Below are 13,451 nucleotides of genomic sequence, written 5' to 3' on the forward strand. Positions count from 1 at the left end.
CTCAATGGTGCTGATCAAAAGAGATTTGGGCCTACTCTCCCTAGAAGCGACGGTGGGGCTAAACGCTATGCAACTCTGGAGGGACACTCTTATACAGGACAGCTTTCCTATTTATAAGATAGTCGCCGATGAAATAACAAACCGTCACCTAGATATCTTAAATAAATGGACAGATAAACTGAGAGAAAAACTTACTGAGATTGCTTGCACTGAAGAAGATCTAAACAACAACCCAACGAGAGTGAAATCAAAATTGGAAGCACAGGACTGGATAGAAACTCTGGAAAAAGCCCAGGTGAATAAATTGGCCAAAGATCTTCCACCAAACTTCAACAAACTAAAGGAACCAATGGGATACTGTATTAAATTTCCAAATAAGCAACTAAGAAAATTGTTTATGAGAGCGCACTTTAATCTCCTCCCGACCCGTGAAATTCAGGCTACCAGGAGACAAACAAATGAGAAGGCCTGTCGACTCTGCAACCAACTAAACGAGCCAGAAACGATAAAACATCTGCTGTTATACTGTCCAGAGTTAAGAAAAGCAAGAGCCACATACCTGACTAGCCTGTGTACAGATCTTTCGGGAACATTAGAAGATGCAGACATAACGTGGTGGAACAGGCTGATGTCAGGGGAGAAAACAAAATGGACCATAGCGACTGTAAAAATCCTGGAAAGTGCATTTGAATTAATTGCCTCAAAGATTTTGATGATGACCGACTATGAGGTCCCTGATGCAGAACAAGCACTTTAACAGGGAAGAGCGGGTAGTCAGGGAGGAATTTTCCCCTGTCAGATCTTCAACTGTTTGACTGTTGTATTCTTCTTTTCATTGTGCGGCTCTTGTAAGATGACCAGCATCAGTCTTGTAAAAAATGCAAATGCAATTATACACGAATAAATAAAAAATTAAAAAATACAATCATTACTAACTCTAGTTATGATTGGTTGCCCGGTTTCATGAGAGCAGCCAGAGCAATAATAATTGCATGTACCATTTATCTTGAGTGTTCAGAATAAACCAAGCCCTCCACGGGACACAATATTACACCTTCTTATACTTGTGCTTGATTATCCTCTTCCTTGGGTGCACTTTTTACCCTTTGGGGTTATAAATAGAAGGATGTGTAAGTGTAATTCACACTCCGAAGTGGCCTACATAGATTTCGTTAATGTTATACCTTTGTAAAATAGCTCCCACCACTCATCTTTAGTCTGTTGATTTTAGTGATAGTTGAGAAGAAGACAACTTGGGGAATATCTAAACTAAAATACTGTTCTATACAATAGGCAATTGTACTGGGTGCCAAGAACAGTATTAAGTAGGCCATATATATCTTATTTTATTTTAGCCAAAAAAAGGTAAAAAGTCGGGAGTGCGGGGGTGTTTGGTGTTTTGCCCACAGACCGTGCTACATTTTCAAAATTGATGGTGCCTGCTGAATGAAGTCTTTTCTCTTTGTCAGCCTGTCAGTGGAGGTGGTACTGCAACTATAAAACATCATTACGCCATGGAGCACACGGAGTGCAGGAGTGTTTTGTGTTTGCCCGCAGACTGTGCAACGTTTTCAGAATTGCTGATGCCTGCTGAAGGAAGTCTTATTTCCCTGTTGGGCTGTCAGTTGAGGTAGGACTGCCACTATAAAACATCAATAGTCCATGGAGTGCAGGAGTGCTTGGTGTTCGGTGTTGGTGCTGGGTGTCTACGGTGCACGGCTCCTGTAACAAGTGAGGAGAGGGGGTGCTTGTGAGTGAGCCAGGTTATTGATCTACTCAAACTTAGCTGGAGCCAGCACTGCAGAGTGGAACTTTACACCAAACTGATAAGGTAAAAACTGTGGGGTCTGCAAAGGTATTAGCTGCAAAACCCCCATTGCCTCAGGTGTATGCCTTAAATTACTCTGCCTCTTCAGGTCATGGACAGCCTTCGGTTAAACATAGGGCTCACAAAGAATTATACTCTCCAAAAAAGGGCCTTCCAAAGGCTATGGGAATGCCCATACAATGCTACTATTGAAGGATATTGTCATAAGGAAAGGGGTCGACTGGTTTCAATGACACAGTATGTGGAGACATCTTCTTAAGGACCAGTCATTTCAGTAGTGCCATCAGTCACTGTTGTCCATCAGGAAGGGTAAAGCATCCAGCCCAAACCTAGAAGAGAGTTGGCAAGATGTTCACCCAGGGGTCGTGTAGTGGACCTTACTTCAGATAGCAACACATGCCGTGAGATAATGTTCAAAGACATCCATTTTGACTATCGAGCCAACACAGTACTTATAACACTCAATTGGTTTAACTACTCACATACTCACATGAGAGCCACATTGGAGGTGGACTAACCAACAGTCATTGTAGTCGTTAACTCGTGTCATCCTTTAGTTGTTTGAAAAAAGTTTTTTATTCCACTAGGTTTCTCCTACTTCATTTTTAAGTTCGGCACCTTGCGCCCTGTACACATATCACATTGGGGGTGAATAAAGAAAGGAACATGGCCAAAAGGAAAATTCCTCTTCGAAATGTCCAGAATGTCAAAAGGTTATGATGCGGCTGAATTGTTTTTACATTTTCTCTGATAAGCACATTGTAGAGATCGGGACAGTGTTTTCTCTACCTCTTTTCTATTAAATAGGTGGTGCATCAGTGTGGACCTAGGGATAGCATAATAGGGATAGCGTGTGCTTCTGACTATGGACAGTGTTATTGGAGTCATTTGTTGGCTGTATGAAAAACTCACGCACGCAACTGTGTGTGCTCTACACCTGTTCTTGTGTGATATAATGTATGGAATATCTAACAGTAGAGCCTTTACCCGGTAAGGGTGTTTAAATAGCTTTTTTCCCTGACTGTTTTTCTGTCTCCTACATGGACAACACTGTCGTCCTTGATCGGACAACCGTGGGACTGCAGCATTCGCTCGATGCACTACATCTATATGCCCAATCAAATGGTTACAGGAATCATATTCTTAAGACAAAAGCATTGCCAATCGGAAAAGTGACGTGATGTCATACCATTTTTTCCTGGGCCATGGGCGATAAACAACTGGATCAGGTGAACAAATGTAACTACCTAGGTCTACCCATAAGGGCCTCTCACTCTTTTGCACATTACTCGGAGGTGCTCTCACCTCCCGCATGATGTAAATGGAAGGCCATTAAAAGTGTGATTGACTGGTGTGGAGGTCATTCTTTTCAGGCAAAGCTTAAGACATACAAGAAGTGTATCATTCCTGGAATGCCCTAGAGGTCCCCCCCTGAGAAGGCAGTGGATTGATCACAAAATTTAGAGACTAAACTACTGTGCTCTTTTATGGTCCTTCCTGGTGCGATCCCTGTGGAAGTGAGAAGGTTAAAACTAGGGCTACAGTCCCTTATGTCACTTAGGAAAATGGGAAAGCGTAAATTCTTGTTAACAATTACTGCAGAAGGTTGAGGCAAATGCTATCGATTGGGTTTAACTGTGGTCCATGATAAATTTAAGTCATCATACATAATGTATAAGGAATTGGTGGCGACGGTAATCTCCCATGAGATTAGTCTGCCCTTTCCCACTGTGCAGCCTATTGGGAGGATAGCTCAGCGGTAACGTGCTCGCCTTGGAAGCAAGACGACATGGAACTACACAGGTTCGATCCCCGGGTCTGCGCTTAAAAACCTCTGGGTATTAAGCGCGTTATAAATAACCTATCATATCATATGAAATGGGAGTCAGAGAGCAGGCAGCGGATTAGCAAAACTTTGAATTTAGCACCAGTTTTGTTATCTAGATGTTAAATGGACGAAAAAGGTTGAGGATCAATCCGTATTATCTAAAAAAAAAAAAACATTTCACTTGGACAATAATTAAATAGGTTGTGTAATTTACTATGTATCCTGCATAACGAGCATACATTTAGTACACGCATTTCTTTATATGTTATGCATCACCCACAGTACATGAAACATCCTTATTTATTTTTAACCAGCGCAAAATTAGATTGTATGGGTTGTGGCAAAACCGGTTTATTCTGTTCTGTATTATCTAAGCATTTTCTGAATGCTTCCCACCTGCCCAAATGCCGGATAATCTGGCTCAGGAGGTATTGTCCTGGGTTGTCCAGGTGTTTTTATTTCAGTATTGGGCTTGATCATGAAGGAAAGACACTTTTCCATTAACACGAGAAACATAAAACTTGCACTTTTCTCAAAATATCTCACTTGCCTACTGCCTTACATTCAAGATCAATGCATTTTCTTTGCATAATGAGTATAGAAATTGTGTCTAACTAGGGTGTTCCTCCTCTAAAGGGAGTCCTGCTTTCCAGAGGAGCAGACAAAGAGCAACGACAGAACTCACTTTCATGCATCTGAAACCTTGGAACATGTGTGTGAATTTCCTCATGGGAAACTGTGCCTCTTGACTGGCAGCTCCTGATCTAAGTAGCCTGAAAGCTATGTCACTTCATTTTGATGTTAAAATGTACATTCATTTCCACACAAATCAGACAAACCTTGGTAGGAAAGATTTGCAACCACATGCCTGATCATGAGAGTAAATATCTTGCCATTATTCCCTGGCGCTTGCACTGGTGGAAAAAAGTGGCTTGATGAGAAATATGTACTGCAACATGTTTCATACATGTTTTTCCTGTTGCATATCTGGTGCCTAATTGCATTGCACGGGAGGAAAGTGCACAACAATCGTAATTATTTTGCTTGCATATGTTGCAGACTGAAACACATGCAATTTTAATGTGGCATACCCAAGTAGCTTGCAGAATGCTGTGTCCTGAAATCACCCACCCAGCTGTTGTTGGACTTGGTTTGCGTCGAGGTAATGCGAAGAATTACAAGCACAAATCGATCGTGAATGAACATAAGGGACAATGCGGGACGATACACTTTGAAATAATGATGAATAGACAGATGTCGTTCATTTGTTCTCCGATTCACGGTGTACGTCTCTGTGAAAGCGGATTGACTGAGTACATAGTCACCATTTAACTGGAAAGGTAATCCACGGAAAGCCCACAAACAACGTATTGACATAGGTTATTAACACATTCATGCTAAAAGGAGCCACACTGTCGCAGACAACAAGCTCGCATGTTTGTTTAGGATAGAGGCTAAACAGAAACAACTTTATTTATATTGCAAGACAAAAGAACAGCTACTTCACAGCACTAGAACTGAAGGCAACAACCTGTCCCACCCTCCAGTCCACCTCATTTATAGGTAATTGACAGGCGACAGATGAGCAACCTAGCAGAATGTTCCAGAACCCTTAATCTGGCCCTACACGCCTGAAAAAAATGCCTTCCACCGCATCAGGTTCATTAGAAGCCACTCGATAACAGTCGCATGTCATGACTCACCCTCGCATTCACTCACACGGTCCTTTTGTGGATTTTGGTTTGCACAAGTTCCTTGAGTTGTGTCCACAAATGTCCTTGGGAAGGACAAGCGCCAGATAGAGGTGCTTGAGTTCTGGTCCGCACATCTCAAACAGTGCAATGCAAATATCAACAGGCATTGTCAAAGACAAACACTTTAAAAAAACACACACAGAATGATGGAGCAGGAGTTGTAACGTGCCAACACACACATAATCTCACTACGAGTCTGTGAATATGATGATGGTGGTTATGAGCAAGATAAGGGTGACACATCTGCGTGCAGGTCAAACGCATGATTTTTAAAACAGTGATTTGGGGAGGAAAAGGTGGAGGGCAACAACACTACTACAGATGCAAAAATGCACCACCGTGAATCAACCACTCCACCAGCTTCATTGCCACCACCTTTATAGGCAGATCAGTGTAGAAGGACACATCTTGTAGTTCCACCAAGGAAATCAAAGTTGTGGAATTTCTTCATACAGTAAAAAGAAAAGAAAAGTGAGCAAACTGTAAACTGGTGACAAGTAATCACCAAGTTGGAAAACATATGTTTGCTGTTCTAGGTGATGTGACACCATGGCCCTCATTAGGACTCTGGCGGAAAACCATGGTGCTAATAGCACCATGGTCGGTGCCGGAGTCCGCCATGGCGGAATGGGGAATTACCACCCCATTCCAAGGTTGGTGGGGCGGTAATTCCCCATGCCACCATGGCCCTTCCCCATTCCCATTTTTGCACCATAGGGCATAATGGGAATGGGGAAGGCGGTAAGTACGGTACCCCAAATTGCGGTACCGTACTTACCTCGAAAGTCCCTTTGCAGGCCCCTACTTTAACAGCTGGTCTAGACCAGCCGTTAAGGTCGGGTCCTGCAAAGGGACCTCGTAGTAAGGCGTTAAGGGTTTAATGGCGCCAACACCTTTTACAGCGCCGTTAACCCCTTAACGCCTGGGTCCTAATAAGGCCCCATGAACATGACTGGGGTGAAATCATGGGTCTTATTACAAGGTCGGTGTTAACCCACTGGTGCGACCGGCGGATTGCCGCCGACCTCGTAATATTGTTTCCGGCACCTAGCTTCCAGTCCCGGCAAACCAGGAAGCTAGGTGCCGAAAAATGTTTGCCCCCATTCCCATGGCACCCCACAGGACTCCATGGGAATGGGTTCAGGGAAGCACCGGCACCACCAATAACGGTGCTGGTGTTTCTGTGATAAGTCTGCCTACCGGGGCTGCTGCACCTGCCAGGGTCAGACCTGTCGGGTGCAGCGGCCCCGGCTGGCAGACTCAGCGTGTGGCAGTGCGGAAACAAGGGTGCCTGTGAGTTTACAGGCACCCTTGTTTCCGGACCGCAGCTCTCATAATGAGGCCCCATGTGTCCTCTACCATAGCCCTCTCACCAGTAGTCATACCACCCCAAGCTTTAACTGCTACCCCGGACATTTGTTCGACTAAGTCATAGCTCTAGTGACTCATTTCACTGTTGACAGAATGTAACAGTTTGGGATGCCATATGCATTTTTGCTACTACTGTTTGCTCTTGATTACTGCTCCTAATATTTTCCAACCACACTATATCACAGAGAGCCACCTTACCGCAGGGCGCAGAGCACCCTTTGAACTTTTTCTAGATCTCTCTGTTAAATTAGAGCTGCAAACATGATATTTTAGGTCCTCCAGTCTTAGCCATATGATCGCGCGAGAAAATAATTTAAGCATCTCACCCATGTTCTGCTAGCACAGAAACGCATATGATTTTTTGGTTGAGCTTCTTCCAAGCTTGTTATTACACAACATGAGTCAATCATATATTCTTAGGATGCATTTATCCCATTTTCCTTTCCAGTGTGTTTCAACTGGCAAGGGTGTAGAAGCCCTGGCATTCATGACTTGTATTAATTAATACAACTATGGTGGTAATTTCATCTCTGCTAATCAGATTCCCCTTTCATAAACTCCATGCAAAAAGCATACTGTGCACCTGTGCCCTGGTGCATCTGTAGCCTGATCTGCAACACCTGCTCTGTTGTGTCACAGAGCAGGTTCAGAGGTCATAGGTGTCCATCTGACCGCTGTAGGCATAGCCAAGTCTCTGTGACACAGGGGCTGCTTTATAATATGATACCCCCATTCCACAAACTGCAGAACTATGAGAAGGCTCATGGTGGCACAGTAGACGGTCAAAATAAGCCATACCTGAGTTCATGGTATGGTGGTCAGCGTCTCTCAAAATGATCACAGCTATATCAATTTGATATCACACATGTCAGCCTTGTGAGCCCAGCTCATCCATGAAAGGATTATGTGTATTCCCACTAGTCAGGTTGTCCTTGCTGATGGTAGAAAGGTTGCTCCCTCTCTTTGTTCCTTTGTAGGGGCAGGTAACACCATTTCCCAGAGAGAGAGTTACAGTAAGCTGTCATGGGAAAAGGAATCAAAGGGCACACCCATTCACAAAAGGGGTACCCTCACACCAATGATTCTTTTGAGAAAGGGAAATAGTGGGATTAGTGTAGACAGAGGGAGCTCCTTACAGCTGGAGGAAGGTTACCTGCCTCTGTCTTTCCTTCATATACCATGCACTTATTTAAGCACAAGGCACTTTAGGTGTGAGATTAGAAGGCAACGTGCACTGATTCTAAGGTTAGGGATTGGACCCCTAAAGCAGGCTTGTTGTAGTCCAATCACCTGTGGACATTTACCTTCAAAGAAGGGGTCTCCCACTTCAAGAAGACTTTGTTGGACCTTGTTTTGAGAGCAGTCCTCTCCATAGTTCTCCAGTTCTGGTGAAGGCAGGTTTTTCAAGGCAGATGCAAGGACAGTCCCCTAACAATCCCCAGGTACCAGTGGGGGTGAATCTGCTGCTGGATCAAGACATGCATCTCTGCCAGACAGACTGCTGCCCAGCTTCTCACCATGTTGAAGGACTCATGAAGGTAGCGCTAGCCTCCCCCGTATTTGGGATCCGGAGAAAAGGACTCACATTGTCCTTCAGATGCTGGAGTGGGACTCACAGCTCATGAGTGCCAAGACAGCCATGATAACTGCAGTTTCATCATGGAGAGTGTTCGGACCAGTTTTAACCTACAGGGCACTCCAGAGCTGCCTTTGTCACTCTATGACATTCAAACAGCAGTTCCATCCGTTCAAACCAGTTTGCCACCACACTGCCCCAGATGAAGCACGTTGTTGCCCCAAATTGAACCAAGAACTATCTATGCCATTGCATCGCTCAAACCAATGTTTGAACCACCCATCCTTTCATCGCCAATCTAGTAGATGATTGACCCGACCCTGGTATTCTCTCCGAACAGCATCCTTTGAGTCGCTGCATCAGACCGACTTCTCTGCGCATCCAACTACCAGCTTGACCGCTGTTGAACCTTGAATGCTAAATTGAACTGGGTGATACCCAGGATCTGCAATTCTTGAGGCAGCTTTGAACTGCTGACTACTTCCACTTCAACACTGTCTCGGCATATGCTCACCGCTAGACCATCAAATCTGACGCATCTTGAACTGGCTCGAACCTCCAAACAGTGCTGAGAAGCCTTATTCATCATTGTCGAACTGCCAAGTGTAAGGGTGTCAAAGAAGGAAGCTGACACAAAGGTGGCATGGTAGTTGCTATACACATTTACTTATGGTAAAGAGAAAGCTTCACTACCCCTATCTTCTAAGAAGGGTTACCCTGTCTCAAATTAATACAAAAGGATCAGAATATCTTCAAAATCAAACTCCACCATTCTATGCACAACCTAATTCAATCCCTTACACTACAATTAAAGAATAATGCAACAGAAAGTTCCTTTTCCAGGCGAATTACTCCCTTGTCCTAGCATTCAGGTGACGAGCCCAAAATGTTTCTTGCACATAAAAAAGAATGTCAGGGGGAATGACTCCCTTCCCCTGGCTTGTGCTTCCAACAAAAATCTTTATACTACTCCACCTTGAGGACCAGGAGAATGACTCCCTTCTCCTGGTATTGGTCCGCACACTCCAATATAGTTCACGACAAAGCTAGGGGGAATGACTACCTTCCACTGGCATTTCCTGAGTATATCCAAAAGAGTTTTATTTTCTTGACAAGGAGAATGACTTCGTTCCTGAGGTGTTTGAGAGTTCTTACTTCATAACAAAGCCAGGGAGAATGACTCCCTTCCCCTGGTGTCTCTTCAGTATATTCAAAAGGTTTTCAGTTTCTTCACTAGGAGAATGACTCAGTTCTGCTTGTGTTGGGGAGTTATTTTCCGTACCGTTCAACTTGGTGTTTGTTTTGCCACTCTCTATCGGTATTGGCAAAGACCCAAACCCTTGGCTGGGTTTCAGTAGACTTTTTCCTGTCACTATGATGAGGATGCTTTTCTCGGATGCTCAACCTATGTATGTTAGGGTACCAGACCCTTCTCTGGTGGCCAGTGGGCTTATTGCTGCCACTGCGACAAGGAAGGTCTCTTCAGATGCTCATTTTGGTTGTGTTAGAGTCCCAGACCCTTCTCTGTTGGTCAGTGGTCTTATCTGCTGCCATTGCGATGAGGAAGTTCTCCTCAGATGCTCAGTTTGCTTGTTTTAGATTCCCAGACCCTTCTTTGGTGGTCAATGGTCTTATCTGCTGCCACTGCGATGAGGAAGTTTTCCTCGGTTGCTCAGTTTGCTTGTGTTAGGGTGCCAGAAACATATTTGGTGCTCAGTTGTCTTATAGCTGCCACTACAATGAGAAAGTTCTCCTTGGATGCTTGGTTCACTGTGTTATAGTCCACGACCCATCTCCGGGGGTCAGTTGTCTTATTGCTGAGGAAGTTCTCCTCAGATGCTTGGTTCACGGTTTCTAGGGTTCCTGACCCATCTCTGGTGGTCAGTGATCTTATAGCTGCCACTGCGACAAGGAGGTTCTCCTTGGATGCTTGGTTCACCGTTGATAGGGTCCATGACACGTCTCTTGTGGTCAGTGGTGTTATAGCTGCCACTGCAATGAGGAAGTTCTCCTCTGATGCTTGGTTCACTGATGTTGGGTCCCCGACCCGTGTCTAGTGGTCAGTGGTCGTATCGCTGCAAATGGAACAAGGAAATTCTCCTTGGATGCTTGATTCACTGTTCCCAATAGTTTGCTGCTTGCTACTGGGCCACAGGTGAACCAATTGAGCCTGCCTCTCTACCACCCCATGTCCATTATGGGTTTCTTGTACCTCATGTTACCTTTGTAGGGACTTCAGTTCGCCACTGGGTTTTCTTGGCACTGGGGTCCATCCCTTTGACTATTCAGGCACATCACCTCTGCTTTTGCAGCACTGCTGCGGCTCCAATCTTTGCTGAACTGCTTTGCACCCCTTTCTTGCTTCAAGGTCAGACATGTGCCTCCCTAGCTTCATGAGAAAGCCCCCCCCCACTTTAGGGACTAGTGACGATACCTGGTGAATTCTCACATACCCTTCCCCTAATGCTACTGACTTTCCCACCTCCCTCTAAGGGAAATCGGGAAAGGAAATTAACATGTCCCCCCTGCAATAAAACAGAAAGGTTGGAGATCAACGAACAAGGGCATAATTTGTGGGTTTGTGTTTTTTCTTAGACTGAGCCAAGAGAGTGGGGAGTGGTCGGTTACTAACTTGAATTTCCTACCATTTACATAGTATTTCAAGTAACCCTAAACCCATTTGATGGCCAGGGCCACAAACTCTATGATTGCATAATCTTTCTCTCTTGGGAAGAGCTTCTGACTGATGAATAAACCTGGGTGCTCTGTCCCGTCATACTCTTGGGTTAAAACGGCCCCTATTCCCACCTTGGAAGCATCTGTCTGAAGGATTCATTCTTTATTACAATTGGGAGGTTGTAACAGGCCTGATGGAGGGGAGTGTGGAGCTGGCTTCTGGCATAGGTGACATGTGGCTATGAAGTTCTTAACATCAGTGTGAACCCCTAGCCAATAAAACCTGTTGATAATCTGCCCCTATGTTTTTGCCACTCGTAAGTTTGCCAAAGTCAAATAGGCATGAGCTATCTCCAGGATAACGCTCCTGTGGCTCCTAGGAATGACAATCTGGATCCTAGTAATCCCTTCTGGTGTGAGATCTCCCTGATAGAGGAGGTATTGTTCAGAAAAAAAGAATCTCCGTTCTTTTGACCTTCCTTGTTCAGGAACTACCTTTAAGAAGGCTTCTGACATAATAGGGCCTTTTCACTAGCTAAAGCTAAGTCGGGAATTATTGCTTTCTCTTCACTAGTGGTTCTAGGGGTTACTTTACTCATGCCAAGATAGATTGAGTTTCTTCATCAGCCTCTCCAAAACCCTTACCTATTTCCGTGAGCTCTTGTTCTTGAACTTTTATAGGTTTGGGAATGAGGGGCCCTTCTAAGATTACCTGGGTGATCTTCCCCCCAGTATTTAAATGGTCTGTTTTTTTCCGTTGTTCTGAATTAAGATTTTTACGTCACCCCTGTTGTCTGGTTCTATTACTCCAGTCATTACATCCAAACCATATCTCCTAGCTAGACCAGGCCTGGATACTAGGCCGATGTTCTCAGACATCTGGCCCATGAAGTGTGTGTCAGTCGAGGCTTTCGCTGCCACCCCCCCCTCAAACCCTGGGCTGAATCACACCCTGACACAGCCCTGTCCCTGCTCTACTCCTCTGTTTCTGCTACTCTTGATGCTCTTGCCCCTGTCATGAGGAGCCATTTGTAGTCCAAAGGCAAGTGCAATTCTTGGTATGACTCTGACCTAGCTACACTTAAACGTAAGTGTAGGGCAGGTGAGAGGAAATGGACGGCTTCTTGCTCAACCTCTGACAAACTGGCCTGCCGCCTGCTCCAAAGGCAATACCAGCTCTCTGGCTGCACCAAGAAGAGAGTCCACCTTCAAGCCTGTGTCTCTGCAGCATTTAACAACTCGGCCAAACTCTTTAAAATCTGTAAGGCGCTGGCCAACCCTGCTGCAGTCTCCACCCCTCCCCTTGCCTCTCAGGCTCTTTGCATTGCCCTTGCCTCTCGCTTTATCTCTAAAATCCAGAACATCTTGTACACCCTCTCCTTCACTCTCCCTCCTCTCCCCTCTCCTTCTCTGCTTACTGACCCTCCATGAGCTACCCCCTCCCTCTTTCTCCTCCTTTCCTCTTTTCTCCCCTGATGAGGTCGCTAGACAAGTCTGAGCTATAAAAGCCTCTTCAAAACAGGCCCATCCCTGTTCCTCTAAAACCATTAAGGACCACATTGATACCCTCGCTCTGGCCCTGGCTGATTTCTGCAACCTCTCCTTTACGTCTGGATCTTTCCCCTCCCCTCCAAAGCACTCCCTTGTGCATCCTTTCCTCAAGAAACCCACAGCTGATCCTTCTTGTCTGGCTAACTATTGCCCAATTTCCATTACTCCCTTTTTGGATAAACTCCTGGAAAAGCTGGCCTTATCTCAGCTTAAACTTCATTCTGATTCTGTAGCTTCACAGCTACCAGAAGCACAGAAACTGCACTCCTGAACATCCGTGAAGACCTGCTCTCCAACCCTGACTCTGACATTCCCTCTATCCTCATCCTACTTGACCTCTCCTCTGCTTTTGACATTGTCAACCATACCACCCTGCTCAACCGTCTCCATGATAACTTGAGTATCACCGATCAGGCTCTGGCCTGGCTGACCTCTTTCCTCTCTGATTGACCCTCCCAGGTACTACTTGGGTCCTTCCTTTCTTCTAGCTCCCTCTCTGCCCGTGGTGTTCCCCAGGGGTATAACCTCTCGCCCTGGCTTTTCAACCAATACCTAGCAGCTCTCGCCTACTGCATTTACATTTTCTGCTCACATTTCCAGTGCTATGCTGATGACAAAAGGAAAACTGATGGCACAAAAAGCCAAAGGGTTACTCAGCGCTTGCACAAATAAAGTTCCAAATAAGGGACAAAGACTGCAGATCACTGGAAAGCGTGGGTACACTGCCTATATATTTCACAGTTAATGAGAAATGTCAATAAGAGTCCCAGTAACACTGTGCCACAGTTTGTCAGAGTTAAGATGCCAATTTGCATTTATTATGAAAATGATTGTCAGCCTGACACGTGTTTCGAGCTATCCAGCTCT

The sequence above is a fragment of the Ambystoma mexicanum genome, chromosome 10 (genome assembly GCF_040938575.1).
Source record: "Ambystoma mexicanum isolate Mex_15411 chromosome 10, UKY_AmexF1_1, whole genome shotgun sequence".
NCBI lineage: Eukaryota > Metazoa > Chordata > Amphibia > Caudata > Ambystomatidae > Ambystoma > Ambystoma mexicanum.